Genomic DNA, 15,046 nt, shown 5'->3' with positions numbered 1-15,046 from the left:
TTGTTTGTAAGAGTCACCTCTGTTGCGTGTGGCTGTGGTTTGTTCACTTTCATTATGTTACATTTGTTCTGCCATCAAGGGACATTTGGGTGGTTTTATGTGGAGGCTCTTAGGAACAGTGCTATGCTGAACCTCCTTAAGTATGTCAGCAAGAGTTTCTGTGGGATTGGATTAGTGAGCCAGAGTATGCAGACATTCAAACTTCACCCAGAAAACGTCAAAATGTTCCCTAAAATGACTGAACCAAACAACAAGCAGCATATGTGAGCTTCCACTATCATTCCTTCTTTGACCTCTACACTCCTTCCTCTTGAGCCTTTATCTCATGTGCAACATTTGTATTTTCTTTCCATTTTGAAACTTTTTAAAATCACCTTTTTTTTTCTCAATTGCAATTGTGTGGCTCTTCATCCTATCTTTCACTAGGTCTTCCAGCAATCTCATTTTGAGTGTGACAGTGAATGATGTTTGTAAAACACTTCAAATTAGGCAAAACATAGCAAAATACAAATTAATTTAGCAGTGACTAAAATGGCCCTTAGGACTGTCTTGTATCTATTTGTGGCTGGCAGAATTGTAATGCTTTACTATGAAGCTTATTTTTGTTTGTAGCTAGTTTATGGGTTAAAAATTGATACACATAATGGTGGATACATATCATTATACATTTGTCAACGCCCAGAGAATGTATAACACAGTGAACTCTAATGTAAACTATGGAGTTCAGTTAATAATATATCAATATTGGCTCATCAACCGTAACAAATGTACCATGCTATGCAAGATGTTAATAATGGGGGAAGTGGGACAGGTGAAGCGAGGGAGTATATGGAAATTCTGTACTTTCCACTAAATTTTAATATAAACCTAAAACTTTAAAAATCTATTAAAATTTTTTGTCTATAGCCATGCCACCCTGATCAGGCACATACATACCCATTTGATCCCGGAAGATAAGCAGGGTCAGGCCTGTTTAGTACTTGGATGGGAGACCACATAGTAAGACCAGATGCTATAGGAGTCAAAAAAAATTTTTTAAGAGAAAAATCTATTAAAATTTTTAAGCAAAATAGCTTCTCTATAATAGGAAAAACATTTCCATTTCTCTAGACTTCAGAGTCTAGAGCAGAAATCAGTGAACTACTTAAGGGACAAATCTAGACCTCTGTTTCTATACAGTCTAAGAATGGTTTTTATATTTTTAAAAGATTGAAAAAAAACAAAAGAATAATATTTTGTGATTCCTGAAACATGTGAAATTTTAATTTTAGTATCCATAAAATTTTACTAGAACACAGCCACACCTATCTGTTTACATAGTAACTATGGCTGCTTCGTGCTACAGTGGCAGAGCTAAGAGGTTAGCAATGTTATAGAAACCGTATGGTCCACAAAGCCTAAAATATTGACTACCTGGCTCTTCATAGAAAAAATTTTGTCAATTCCTAGGCTATAGGAAAGCTATTGGGCAGTCTTCTTGGAGTCAGGAGATCTGAGTTTTAAACTGTGTAAATGTGTGATCTTAGGTGAGTCAGCATCTCTTGGATCAAACTATAAATTGCAAATTCTCATTGGAAAGTGGGCATGGATTCCGGCCATGACAAATCAAACACCTCTAGCTTTTCCAAAGTTGATCATGCTATATAGATTTATCCTTGCTTTTAAGAAAACACTACATAATTTAACTTGAAAAAATTATGACAAGTATGAAAAATTATAAAAATGTTCATTGTAATACAGATTATTAGGATGGAAAAACCAGAAATGAAATAAATGTACATAATAGGAGACTAGTGAAATAAATTATGGACCCATACCAGATAACATACTATATATTATCTCCAAGTTGTCTCTTAATTAGGCAGATCTCCAAATATCCATGTGGAATGACTTCCAAAATGTATTATATGGAAAAAAGCATGTTACAAATTAATAGGTATAGAATGATCTCTTTGTTTTATAACACAACTATTTCTATATGTAGATAGATATTGTTACATAGACCAAAGACTGGACCAGTACTGCCCAATAGAAATATATTGCAAACCATATATGTAATTACATATTTTCTAGGAGCCACATTAAAAAAAGTGAAACAGGTTAAAATTAAATTTAATAATATATTTTATTAAACCCAATATATAAAAAAATTCAACACATAATATAAAAAGTAACAAGATATTTTACATATTTTTCATACTAAATCTTTGACATACAAAGTGTTTTACACCTGTAGCACATTTCAATTTGGGCCAGCTACATTTTAAGCACTCGGTAATCACATGTAGCCAGTGGCTATCAGATAGTACAGGTATAAACACATCAAAGTGTTAACAGCGGTTGCTATGGTTGGGGAGGGGAAGGGGGTGATTCTTTATTTTTCTTCTATATTCTTTTGTATTTTTCAATTAAAATGGTTTCATTTATTACTGTATTAAAAAGAAATTATGCCAGCCAGAATTATATTAGGTGCTATTTCAGGTTTCATTACTTAATATTTTTATTAATCTCTTCTGGGTTTTAGTATTGCAAACAGTAATAACAAAAGAAAGTAAAACACAGCTTATTCTAAATGTGAACCATTAAGTAATGAGACCATTAAACTGATTCAACCAGATAAACATTTTCTGAGTTTGAACTATCTGTGAGGAGTTAGGCTATGTACTATGGAAGACATAAAGAATGAGACATTGTTGTCCTAAAAGATGTTTGGAGACAATTTTGGAATTCCCTTTACAGCTTACATATTCTCTTCAGGTTGGATATGACTTCTAGAAAAAGCCAAAAGCCCTCCAATTGGGTCAAGCAATTAAATCAATGTAGATATTATGGTTTTGTCTAAAATGAAGTGTAACTCCAGTCAAAGGAAAGATTTTTATTATGTAACTTGCTTAATACCTGTAGCTCTAAATTACTTCCAAAGACATTTATTATCTGCAGCAACAATAAATTAAGTGGATAATGCAACAAGATAACTGTGGAAAGGGCATCTTAAAATGGATACATTCTGGTTTCCTTAAAAAAAGAGTTGTTATCCCATGTTCACTTGGCCCCATGCACCTTCCTATACTTTTTCCATTTCCTATCATCTGCACATTGCAGAGCATGCAAAATTAGGAGCCAGAAGATATTCACGAGTTTCAATATTCTATATAATACAGAGAAGGAAGCTTACTAATGAACCAATTAACATCACTGCCTTTATTTCTTGCACTTAATAATTTACCTCAATGCTTTGTTAAAATAAAGGGTAAAATTAAGTCAACTGTGTCCAGGACTCATTAGTGATTTATGATTGCTCTTGGTGAAGAGTAAGCAAACACCACAATAGAGACAAAACTATTGACTGCTATTCTAGTGTATCAAAATACTATAAAAGGGGCTATCAGGACATTTTTTCATTACTTAGAATTTTTTAAATAACCTGAGTCTGCTATTTTTAAAAGATGAGACAAAAAAAAATGCTACGAGTGACGATAAGGGCAAAAGGAAAAGGAAGTTATGTTTCCCCTTTGAACAATTTCATAGAATCATTTTAAACTGCAAGTGATCTAAGCTTACTCTCCTCGTTTTATGGAGCTGATTTGCGGTTTGAATTTTAAGGACGAGAAGGAGGTCAGCTGAGGGACAACTGGAGAAAGAGTGCTCTAGGTCTGGAGTTTAGCATCTTCCAGTCTTGACATTTAGCAGTGGCTAGCCTGGAAAGATGCCACATCGGCCTTGCTGACAGTCTCCTCATCCCTTTTTCCAACCCCAGCGCCGGCGCCTGCATCGCAGGTCTCTCGGTTTAGCGGCTCAGCACTCCGCCACTCCTTCCACCAGGGGAGGCCTCACTCAGACAGGTGTCTCTCCTCGGCCTCTGTCATCTGTGTTTGGGGTCTTTCCTCACCAGCCTTCCTCTCTTTGAGGATCGATCATCGGACCCTTAAGTTTTGGATGTCTCTCTCTGCCTTCAGATCTCTCCCTTCAGGCAGCCTTGATTACCCTGTCCTCTCCCTCAGTCTGAGCGGGTGCTGAGGGGTCCTCTCTCAGTCTGCGGGGTCACTTCCCTCCGTTTGAACAGTTCCCTCGCTAGGTCTGCTGGCCGCCGCGGCCCCACCCCGTACAGTTACCTGGCGGCCGCAGGCACTCCGGGACTTGCTCGCTCGGGTGCAATCTAGGGGGCGTGCACGCCGGGCGGCAGCGGCGCGGAGCCGCGCGCGCAACGTGCGCGGTGACGTCAGTGCGCTGGCGGCGGCGGCAGGGCTGTTTGTTCTGCTCTCCCCGCAGCCCAAGAGCCGAAGCGGCGGCGGCGGCGGCGGCGGCGGCTGCCGGCGGTGTCCGCGGGTGAGCGGGGCCTGTGAGTGCGGCGGAGCAGTGGGTGCGGCGGGCGGGCCCCGGCGCCGCACAGCAGCTCGAGGAGGAGGCAGCGGCAGCGGGCAGCCGGCGGGGGCGGCGTGCGGCCTAGTGTCTCAGGTGAGGACCGGTGCCCTTCGGGTTGGCGGGCGGCGCGGGCCCCAGGGGGCCCGCGGCGCGGTCTGCGTCACCTGCATTGCGTAATGGGGCCGGTGCGCCAGCTCCGACGCCATCAGCGTTGCGCGGGGGTGGGGAGGCCGGGGCGACGCGGGCTCGGGCCTGGTGGCCTCCCGTGTCTCCGCTCCGCCCGCTCGCGCCGGGGCCACCGGCGCCGTTGGAGACGGGGCGTCGGGCAGCTCGCTCGCCCGCCCCACCGTTGGCGCCGCCGCCACCCGGCTTGGGCCGGCCAGTGGGGCGGGGGCGGAGGCGCGGGCGGGGGGCGCGGGTGCAGCGGCGGGGCGGGCGGCCGGGGGCGGGTGGGGGGCGGGCCAAGGCGCCCGGCACTTCCTGCCGCCGCCATTTTGTCAAGTGAGGAGGAGGAGGAGGAGGAGGAAGCGTCCGCTTCGGGGCCCGCTGCGCGCCCGGCCTGGGTAAGTCCAGGCCTGGTGTGGTGGCCGTGGTGCATTTGTCTCCAGGGCAGGTTCGGCCTCAGCCCGGCCGCTCACGTGGGCCGGACCCGGCGCTCTCTTCCCCCACCCCGGCGCCTGGATTCTCCGGGCCGGGGCAGTGGGCCCCCGCCCCCATTTCCTCACCTTCCCGTGCGTCCCGGGAGCCCTGCCGAGAACGCGGCTTGTCCCAGGAGGAGGCTGGCCCTACACGCCTGCCCCAAGACAAGCCCCTGGGGAGTGAGCCTGGCCCCTTTTACCCAGCTACTCCCTGTCTAGCAACCCCTCGCAGGGCGCTTTGTTTTGCTCGGTGGGTGCTCACTTGGTGTCCTTGCCACGGCCTCGTCTCTTTGCGGTGTTGTGCGGCGTGGTGGTTTTGGAGTGAGAATGTGGGGGAGTAGTGATTCAGCGAAATAAAACGAACCCACCTCCATCAACGGAAATAGCACAACTTCACCCGACTGAGACGCCCCCAAAGCCTGGTCTTGGATGAAGATGGGAAATCCCACTGATGTAGTGGACAGTGTAAATACTCCTGTTGAGGCCAGTGGATGAGTCATGTGCCTTTACTGAGTGGCTGACCGCCCATTTACTAAAGACCACGCATTGTTTTTGGTTATTTTTTACTTGTTTACTCATTTAATGTCCGTGCAACCTGGTGGGGCTTGTGGTCTTGGTACTTGGGCTCAATTTTACTTGTGTGTGTTGGATGCAAGAAGTGACCTCATGGAGTCTGTGTCATGAGAATTGAAGTGTCTTTGCTTACCTTTGAGAGGGCTCTAGCTGTCCGTATTTACAAAAATCAAGCCTCGTTACCTCTAAGCCAGTGGTTCTTTGGTGCTGTAATGACGGTTGGGAGATTTTCATGAATGAAGCTGTCAAGTTCCTAAAATTAATAGTCTTTGGAATTTGTAGTCCTTGGAAGTTGTAAAGAAAGAGATACTGTACACGAATTATGAATGTGTTCAGTTTCAGAAAGATTTTGGGTGGCACTGTCTGTCTGATGACCTTGTCAGTAATTTAATAAAACATTCTTTTCGGTTTAATTTGGATGAGGATTATCTTTCCAGCAAGGCATTGTAGGTAACTTACCCCTTCTCCCCACAAGCTTTAGCTTGGGGAAGATAAACCTCTCAAGATGGTTTCCATTGATCAAATCGAGAAGGTAAAGCCTGGTTCGAAATAAAATGTATCCCCAATATTCCACCGTACTCCTTACCGTGGTAGGAAACATAGTATCCAAGAGCTCAAGTTGTGGAGTAAATAAGTCTCTTAAAATGGTTTTAGTTGGTCTCACCTGGAAGGAGATGCGCTCACCTGTATATTGTTAGAATTCAGCCCCAGACCTATTGCTGAAAATAAGGAACTTTGCCTACAGATAAAAGTGGCTGCATTTTAAGGATAAGCTGGTGCGTCGATATGGGTGGTGAAGGGAAAAATTACCCAAGAATTACAAGAGAAATTGTTGGCCACTTTGTGAAAATTTCAGTAAAATTTCCACCAAATTACTGAATTGTTTAAAGGAATTTAGACTTTGTTTCCAAAAGTTATCTTTTTGAGCCAGTTGTGATCTTTGTACTAATTTGTGCTTTTGGGAGTAGGGAATGCAGTATTTTCATGTTACACAATTCAGGTTATTGAATGCCTTGAGATGTACAGATTCTAGAGGGAAATTGGAGTCTTTTTTTTTAATACAAAAACCATTTAGTGCCTCAGTAATTCAAAGACTAGGATGTTAAATCTGACAACTCACTGTCGTATGTCAGGATTGTGTGTGTAAAGTGTTTCGATTTTTGATTTGGAATAAACTTGTAGATCATGTTTGTCTTTATGTTCTTGGTTAATCTATAAAAGTAAAGAAAAGTTTGTCGTAAACTGCTACTAATGTCTTGTAAATACGTGATTTTGGGTGTATAGAAAAGATGACATTTGCAAGGGGAGAAATTCGTGGGGATTCTTTGCTGATGCTGGAATTTCATTTAATTCATAAGACATGAGTTTGTAAAAATAAAAAAAAAATAAATTATTTGCTTTTTACTAGACCATAAATTCCATGAGGGCAGAGTTTTATTTGCTTGGCTTTGCCTATTCTTTATTCTGTCTTTAGAGCCTAGAAGAGTATTCTGTCCTTAGAGCCTAGAAGAGCGCCTAAAATAATCTTGGAGTGACTAAACTAAAGAGGTAATTGAGCAAGGATTTGCCATATCTATGATACTAAATGCAAGTAGTTCCTCTTCAGTTAATAAATTATTGTTAATAGTGAACGTAACTGGTCAGTAGTGGCTTACAAGGAATGTAAAGTTTAACTAAGATAACATTAAGGTCCCCAGAAATTGCAGTAGAATTTTCAATAGTCCGGGCAGCATGGTATGCACTTGCTCCTGTGCACTGTCTATGGTACAGTTCCCACTCAGCAGTTTGAAATGTGAGTGGGTTTGCACTGTGGATCAACTCTGACTTGAGAAAAGTATTTTAAGAGGGAGGTGAAGTGTATGAGAACAAACACATATGGGTAACATTTCTTAATGTGAATCTCCTATTGCCAGTAAAAACTTGATGTAAACAAAAAACATTTAGCACTTTTCTCATATTCAGACTTTATATATATGTGATTGGCCAGTCATATCAACGGTTTAGTTCCTGGGCTCTAATAACTATATACAAGGGAAGACAAAAAGATACTTGCACAGTGACTTTGGTATATATATTCTTTATGAATGTATTCATTTCCCACTTTTTGAATATAAATTATGTATAATTTGAGCATTACACTATTATAAAATGTTATTAAACATCTTTTTGTTTTTAAGGTTTTTGTTTTTATATATATATACCAGCTTTATTGAGGTATAATCTACACACAATAATAGCAAACTAATTTAAAATGTACAATTCAGTGGTTTTTAGTATATTCAGAGTTGTGGAACCATCATGACAACTAATTTTAGAACATTTTCGTCTCTCCAGAAAGAAACCCCTTTCCATTAATAGTTACTGTCCATCTCCACAGCCTCCGACAATCATTAATCTACTCTATCTCTATAAATTTGTCTATTCTGGATATTTCAGGAATCATACAACATATAATCTTTCATATCTAGCTTCTTTCACTCAGTATGTTTTCAGCATGACTCAGTACTTAATTCCTTTTACTACTGAAAGATATTCCATTATACGGATATGCCACATTTCATTTATCCATCAGTTGGTGGATATTTGGGTTGTTTCCACTTTTTGGCTATTGCAAATAGTGCTGCAGTGAAAGTTCATTTACAAGTTTTTGTGTGGACATAATGTATTTCTCTTGTGCGGATCCAGGAATGGAATTGCTGGGTCATGGTTACTAACTTTTTGAGGCTATGCAGTGACTAACTGCCTTGATTTTCTAGTGCTTGCGTAATGGGACTAGAAGAAAAGCTTAATGGAATATGGTGTGGTCATTTAAAAGAATGAAGAAATGACAGTGCAAGGATGGCAGCGTGTTGACATGTGGTACAGTTCGCATGGTTTGATTCCCATTTAGTTTTTTTTTTTAATTGTACATTGGTAGAAAATAGTTTGAAATGCTAATAAGGCACAGAAAACAGTCTAGAAGATGCACCTCTAACTTGTAATACTGTTGTTGTAAAGGGTGATTTTGAAAACTTTTTTTTTCCAATCTAGACAGGCCACAAGTGATTCAGCTGCACCCACATTTCCCAACATAAATTATGGATGTATTCCATTCTAAAGAAATAGGTGAAGAGTGAGTCCAGTTGTCAGTGTTAGGGCAAAGCAGCCATCTGTCCCATCCTTGACTGAACCCCCAAGAGGAATAGCGCTCGTTGGTTCACATCATTTGAAAATGAGATTAGTGAGAGAGTTTTTTCTTTAAACAAAAGTAGTGTGTGATTTTTTTTTCTTTTTTAATTACAGTTGACGTTCAGTATTATATTAATTTCAAGTATGCAGTGCAGTAATGAGACAGACATTTGTGTAATTTATGAAGTAATTCCCCCCATAAGCTTAGTACCCACCTTGCATCATACATAGTTATGCATGGTCATTTTACAGAATTTGGAAAATACAGAATGTTAAGGATGTTAAGTGTTAAAAAAATGCCTGTTAATCCCATTTTATTGTCTTTCTGCATATGAATAACAAAATTGGATTGTACTCTTTTAAATTTTCAAAATATATGGTGAACATTTCCAAAATGCTCTATTTTAAATGGCTGCTTAATATGTACTATACTTGGATTCTATTCCTGGATGTGATTTTCAAGTTTTCTCTTTTTTCGTGTCTCAAGAGGGGATTGCTAGACCAAAAGGGTGTACATTTTTGAAAACTCAATACAAATTAGTTTTTTAGGAAAGTTTCATAAATTTCCATTTTCCATTCACAGCTTGACAGTGTCTTATTTATGAGGGTGAGGTTTTTTAACAATTCCTCCCCTCCCCCCGCCCACAAATAGTAATTGTGTAAAAACAAAATATTGTCTTGAGTGTTCTGAGGGCTCTGAGAAACAGAAGTGTCTCAAGGTCTTGTTCTTTGACCTTTCTACTCTCTCCTACCCAGAGTTGGATTTTGTTTCCGGAATTCTTTTGATAGTGCCCAGTGTTATCTAAATGCTCTGGGGAGGGCGACCTTGAGCAGCCTCTTGGTGTCCAATCCTGTCTCACTTTTGCTAGCTTTCTCCAAAGACTGATAGTACCAAATGCAGCAAGCACAGTTAGACCCCAGTTTGAATCCTGGCCCTGTTATCTGGTCAGTGACCTTCGGTCTGTCATTCAGCCCTTCCCAAACTTCACTTACTAAATCTTTTAGCCTAGGGTAAAATGAGGCGGTGTCCTCTCAGGTTAGCTACTTGCTGTCATTGACTATGGTGAAGAATCGAAGTGGGAATAAGTAGCTAGGTATGAGAATCGAGTTGCCAAGAGCTAGGAAAATGCACCAGCTGACACACATTACCAAGTGTCACTAGGTGACACCAAGATCTGCCAGGTGCCTTCCAGACCCCCTCTATGTGTGTCTTCCTCCGAGTGAGCTGTGAATGGAGACCAGTGGAGGAGGTAATTTAAAGTGGGGCTTGGGGTGGTTTTTAAGTGAGGATTTATTTTTATCTGATAGATTAAAAGTGGTCCTAGTGGGATTGGTGGAATACAGGCAGATCTGAGGGCTTTCACTTGAGGTCTGGCTGCAGAGTTTAGGGAAGTGATCCAACAGCGAAAGATAGCCTAGTGTGTTCTCAGGCCTAAACTATAACTTGTCTGTTTTCATTAAAACTTGGAGGGAGGCAAGGCAGCAGCTGAGTGGGCCAGGGAAGTGGAGTTCTTGCTGGGAGGCTGAGGTCCTGCTAATGGACTTTGGGCCTGTTGACCAGAAGAACCGGTCCATGCCAGTGACCATTGCTAGGAGCTGTTCCAGTTCTATATAGAATGCCTAGATGTGTTAAACCCAATTGAGGAACGTACTTCCTTCAGAGATTGACCTGAGAATTTAACTACTAAGAGTACTTAAATGACTATGCCATTTCTTCTTTTTGATCTGTGACAGAAAGACTTTTTTGGTTCACCCTAGATACCTAGGCTATTCTGAGATATTTTCTTTGACAAGTGTTGACCTGTTCTGCCTAGTGTAGGAAATTCCAGGACTTTGTGCTGGGGCAGCAGGGTTGGTTGGATTTGGGTGGAGCTGTGGATGGGGAGAACTATGGGGTCCACTGTCAGGATTCACTTCCAGTCAGGTTCCCTTCTGGCCTTGACATCAGGCAAGTCCCATATTTCCTTAAACCTCAGTTTTCTTATTTGTAAAATGGGCTCTGTATGCTTAGGCATGGGGGCCCCACACCTCACATCTTTATTGTATTCACTTTTGGGGTGCTTCTGGTCTGTATTGTATTCTGATTTGCGGGGGGGGGTGGCGGGGGGGGGTGGCTGGCATGCTTGTTTTGCTCTGCCCAAAGGGCTTCGAGACTAGTTCTCCAGGCCCCACCTTGTGTGCGGTCACCTTCCTGATCTTGGTGTCCACTTAAGGCTGAAACTCATTATTCGTTCCTAGTTGCTTTTCTGTTCAGAGACCGTGGCACACTGGAAGCAGAGCCAGGGGAGAGGTGTTGGGCTTGGTATTGTGCAATTTCCAGAAACAAGAATTAGTAATTCCTGTGTCCTTGTGTGTGGCAAATGTCCCCAGTTGTCCTACCCTAGGCAGTTACAGATACATGCCTGTGGGCGAATTGGACTTTGAGATACTGTTTTGTGTGAAAGAAAGGGAACAGAGTGCAATAAATTTGGGGATTTTACATTTGAAACACTTTCCACCGTGTTTGAGGAAACAATTTGTGGGAGCAGATTGTTATAGTAAGGGTTGAAAGGAGAAGTGCATGGAGCGTGGAACCTGCCAGGGTGTGTGGGGGTCGGGATGGGCTGTAGGGGCACACTGTACCTGCCTTTGACCAGTTCCATACCCTTCCAAGCCTCAGTTTCTCATATGTGAAATGGGATAATAGATTTATGCTCCAAGAACTTTTGACTAGAATCTAGATTTTAAGAAAATATTTTTTCAAACTACGGGTAATGAAGTGAATTATTTAATTTGCAATTATTGTGTAAGAAAAAAGGAAATGTCAAGGGTATCACCTGTTCAAGGATGCTTCATAAAAATTTTAATGTATTGAGTATATGATAAAATGTGTTTCTTATTGTGAGTCATGTCAGAGCAGTGTGAAATAACATTGTTTTAGATAATACTAAGTGGTAACTGTAGGTACCTTAATTTTTTCCCTTTTTGGCTATTTTACTATCTATTCATCACTTGCCCAAGGCTGACTTGCTGGGTAACATTGTTCTTTAGTTTCTTTTCTCCCTTGTACCCACCATTTACTTGAAGCTCTAGTCAGTGGGTGTAGAGGAGTGGGGAAAGCATGTAGTGGTGAAGGTTGTAGTAGTTTGCAACAGACAAAACAAGTATATAGAGTCCTGTGTGTGTCTGTAAGACAGTCTACTTGGCCTATATTCTCAGATACTGTCCTCTCAACTTTTTACTTAAGATTTCTGTTCTTTTCGGAAATGACTGTATTAGTTAGGTCTCTCCGGTATAAATAACAGACGTAGACCTTGTTACGAGAGAATTTGTTGGCTGACGTGACAAGAAGTTTGGAATGGGGCTTAAGCACAGCTGAATTGAGGGTTTCCGACAGGGACATCAGAGCTTGTTCTCTATCTCTGACCTTGAGGTCAATAGTAAGTCTTCCCTAGTAGTGCACTCTTATGGCCAGATCATTGTCCATCCTTGACCCTGTGTAGGACAGGATTGTCAAACCACTTTGCTTCTAACATGGCACCTATAGCCCATCTCTGCCCTCTATTTGCTCACACCTAGTATTAGCTTTAGCAGTATCTTGCTCATTGTTATGAGCCATGCTAGATGGGATACTTTTGTTAAATGGTCTTTTTAAAAAAATTTATTTAAATTAGTTTCAAGTATATAGTACATTGGTTAGACACCTGTAGAGTTCATAAAATGATCTCCCCAATTGCTCCCTCCCTTCCTAGGCCCTCCACCTAGCCATCATGTTAATGCTAACTGCATTCCCTCTGCTGTGCTCCCCATCCCCGTGACCAACTATCAACTACTAATTTTGTATTTCTTTAACCCTTCACTCCATTCTCTCAGCCCCACAGCCCTCCTCCCCTCTGTCCATCACCAAATTGTCCACTATATTTGTGAGTCTGTTTTTGATTAGTTTGTTATTTTTGTTCCTTAGATTCTACATATAAGTGAAATCATGTGGTATTTATCTTTCTCTTTCTGACTTATTTCACTCGGCATAATAACCTCTAGGTCTATCTATTTTGTAAATTGCAGGGTCTCATTTTTTTTAATGGCTGAGTAATTTGTTGAATCGTCTTTTACACTAGAAGTAGCCTGTTCCCCCTAACTTCAAGCAAGAAATTGTGACTGAAAGGGAGGTTAATTTTCCATAGTAAGATCATAAACCAGAATTAGTTGAAATTAGCTTATAATGAGTTACTTTAAAAAAAGGTAAAAAGTGAAGATGGTTAAAGATGTACATATTCCTAATCCTGTGGAAGAGGCATAAATGAAAGACATGGTTTATCTTATCAGGACCCAGATTCAAAGGGAGCTGCTGTGGGGGCTCTGGGAGGAATCAAGCCAAGTCTCAAGTCTTTTGGGTGAGTGAGAGGGCTTGGGCCACTGGTGAATGGGTCTCTCTTGGCCAGTTAAAAAAAACAGCCCTTAGAGCAGTGAGGCAGTACAGGGTAAGATTAGGGACCAGGTAGACAAATTTCACTAAGTGCATGCATGAATGAAATTGTAATGGAGAACATTTCAGTAGACTGGATTCATCTTTTCATCCATGCTTTCAAAAACTTATCGTTTACTTCCCATTTGCAAAGTTGTTTCTGTACTTAAGTTCTTGTAAAGTCTGCTGCTTGGCATTCTTCTAGTATTACAGAAAGCCCGCACAGATTTCCATAATCAAAACCAAGTGTTCATTTTCCTACAGTTCTTGATGTTGAATTTATTCAGTCCTTAAAGGGGCTCAGAATAATGGAGGATCCATTGGCCAAGATTGAGACTAGCCCTGCTTCTCGCTAGGGCATCGATTCTTGAGAGGTCAGAGGTCCCTTTGAGGATGTGAGGGATGCTGTGGATTCTTTCTCCAGAAAAATTGATATTCGTAAACATTGAACAATCATCTTGTGGGAAGGACAATTTTCAGAACCCTAAAGCCCATCCAAGGAGCATATACTAAAAAGAATTTCCTGGATTTTATTTTGAGAATGAGAAATTTCTTATAATGTCTATTAAAAGGCTCTTGATGATTTTGAAGACTTTCCTGTTTGTATGCATCCTGCATTTTCAGATGTTTACAAATTTATGATGTGGAAACAATACAGAGTGCCCATTTTGGTTTGTCATTATAAAAATTCTCCAGAGGTTTTTACAGAGCCCTCAAGTAACCTGTGTGTTAGCAGTGGTGCAGATCTACCCAGGGCCCTTGTGGACCCTTCTTTCTCAGGTTGTTCTCTTTCTTGGGCCTGTTGCAGTGACTGCAGATAACAGAAGGTTATGTTCTGGGGCTCTTCACTGAAGCTACTGCTGTTTCTAAAACCGGCTCCATAATTTGGTGTCAGCTTGGAGCCTTTGTCGCAGAAGGTAACCCAATGAGCCACTAGCCAGCCTGATCATTTGGTGGTATTGGATGTAAGTAGACTTAGAAAGATTATGGCTGTGGTCCCTTCTGTGACTTAGTGTCTACTCTCTGCTGCAGAACATTTGTTTACGCATGCCCTTGAACCTGCTTAGGGAAGACAGAACTTGTGGGGTGGGAAAGTACCATTCTTCTTCAGCGTAATACGTTTATGCTTAGGAGTATGAACATACTACACCAGGTGGTGTGCATGATGCCACTATATTCTCCCTCCCCAAATTCCTGTCTGGTAGAAGGAATAGGAAGTACAGTACCGTAAATTTGAATAATTCATACTTCTGTAATTGCTGCAGAGTTGTCAGAGGTTGGAAAAAACTAGTCTAAGAATAGTGCACATTAAAAACTCCTTTGTTCTCCTTAATCTCTAAAGTGTAGAGATTAAACTTGTATGGGCTAGTGGATATTTCCCCCATTCATTTACTGTTGGTGTTGGCTTTAATTAATCCCATTGCTCAGTTTGAATTAGAGTCTTGTTGTACTGCTAAATTGTTATTTTAGCAGTTTCTCCCTTCTGTAATTAAGAGAAACAAGCGAGATAGCATACATGAAAGAATTTTGTAAAAGGTGGTACTATCTGTGTGTAGGTTGTTTTGATTTATAGTCCTCATTAAAAATTACTTGACTTTGAAGTGCTTTCAGTTCTAAAAAGTTGTTCTGTAGTAAAGTGGTGTATACGTGTCTTCATTTGTTTTCCTAGGAAACAATCGAGCTGACGAGTGAGCTGTCTGGAAATAACACTACCTTCATGTTCATCTATTTCAAGATGATAACGTGCATATCTTTGTAATCCCAGGAGTGCCATTTTGAATTACCAGTGCTGGAGACCGTGTGAGTTGAGGTGCATGGAGCCTGTGGTTTAGCTTGCCTGTCCTCAGTGTCATCTCTCAGA

At 41.4% G+C, this 15,046-nt stretch overlaps 1 protein-coding gene across 5 annotated transcripts in view; it reads left to right on the top strand.

Annotated features, from left to right (window-relative positions):
• The first annotated feature begins 4,257 nt into the window (after positions 1-4,257).
• BRD4 (bromodomain containing 4) overlaps positions 4,258-15,046 on the top strand; it is a 76,939-nt gene continuing 66,150 nt past the window's right edge. For 2 of the 5 annotated variants that reach the window (XM_036233874.1, XM_036233878.1), the window contains exon 1: positions 4,258-4,455. The gene's annotated coding sequence lies outside the window, so the exon portion shown is untranslated. Of the gene's footprint in view, positions 4,456-4,828; positions 4,926-12,715; positions 14,986-15,046 lie in introns of those variants that run through there. The other 3 variants (XM_016157685.2, XM_036233877.1, XM_036233875.1) reach the window with 3 other exon arrangements.

The sequence above is a fragment of the Rousettus aegyptiacus genome, unplaced genomic scaffold (assembly GCF_014176215.1).
Source record: "Rousettus aegyptiacus isolate mRouAeg1 unplaced genomic scaffold, mRouAeg1.p scaffold_m13_p_16, whole genome shotgun sequence".
Classification (NCBI taxonomy): Eukaryota; Metazoa; Chordata; class Mammalia; order Chiroptera; family Pteropodidae; genus Rousettus; species Rousettus aegyptiacus.
This window is presented reverse-complemented; position numbering and strand designations above follow the sequence as displayed.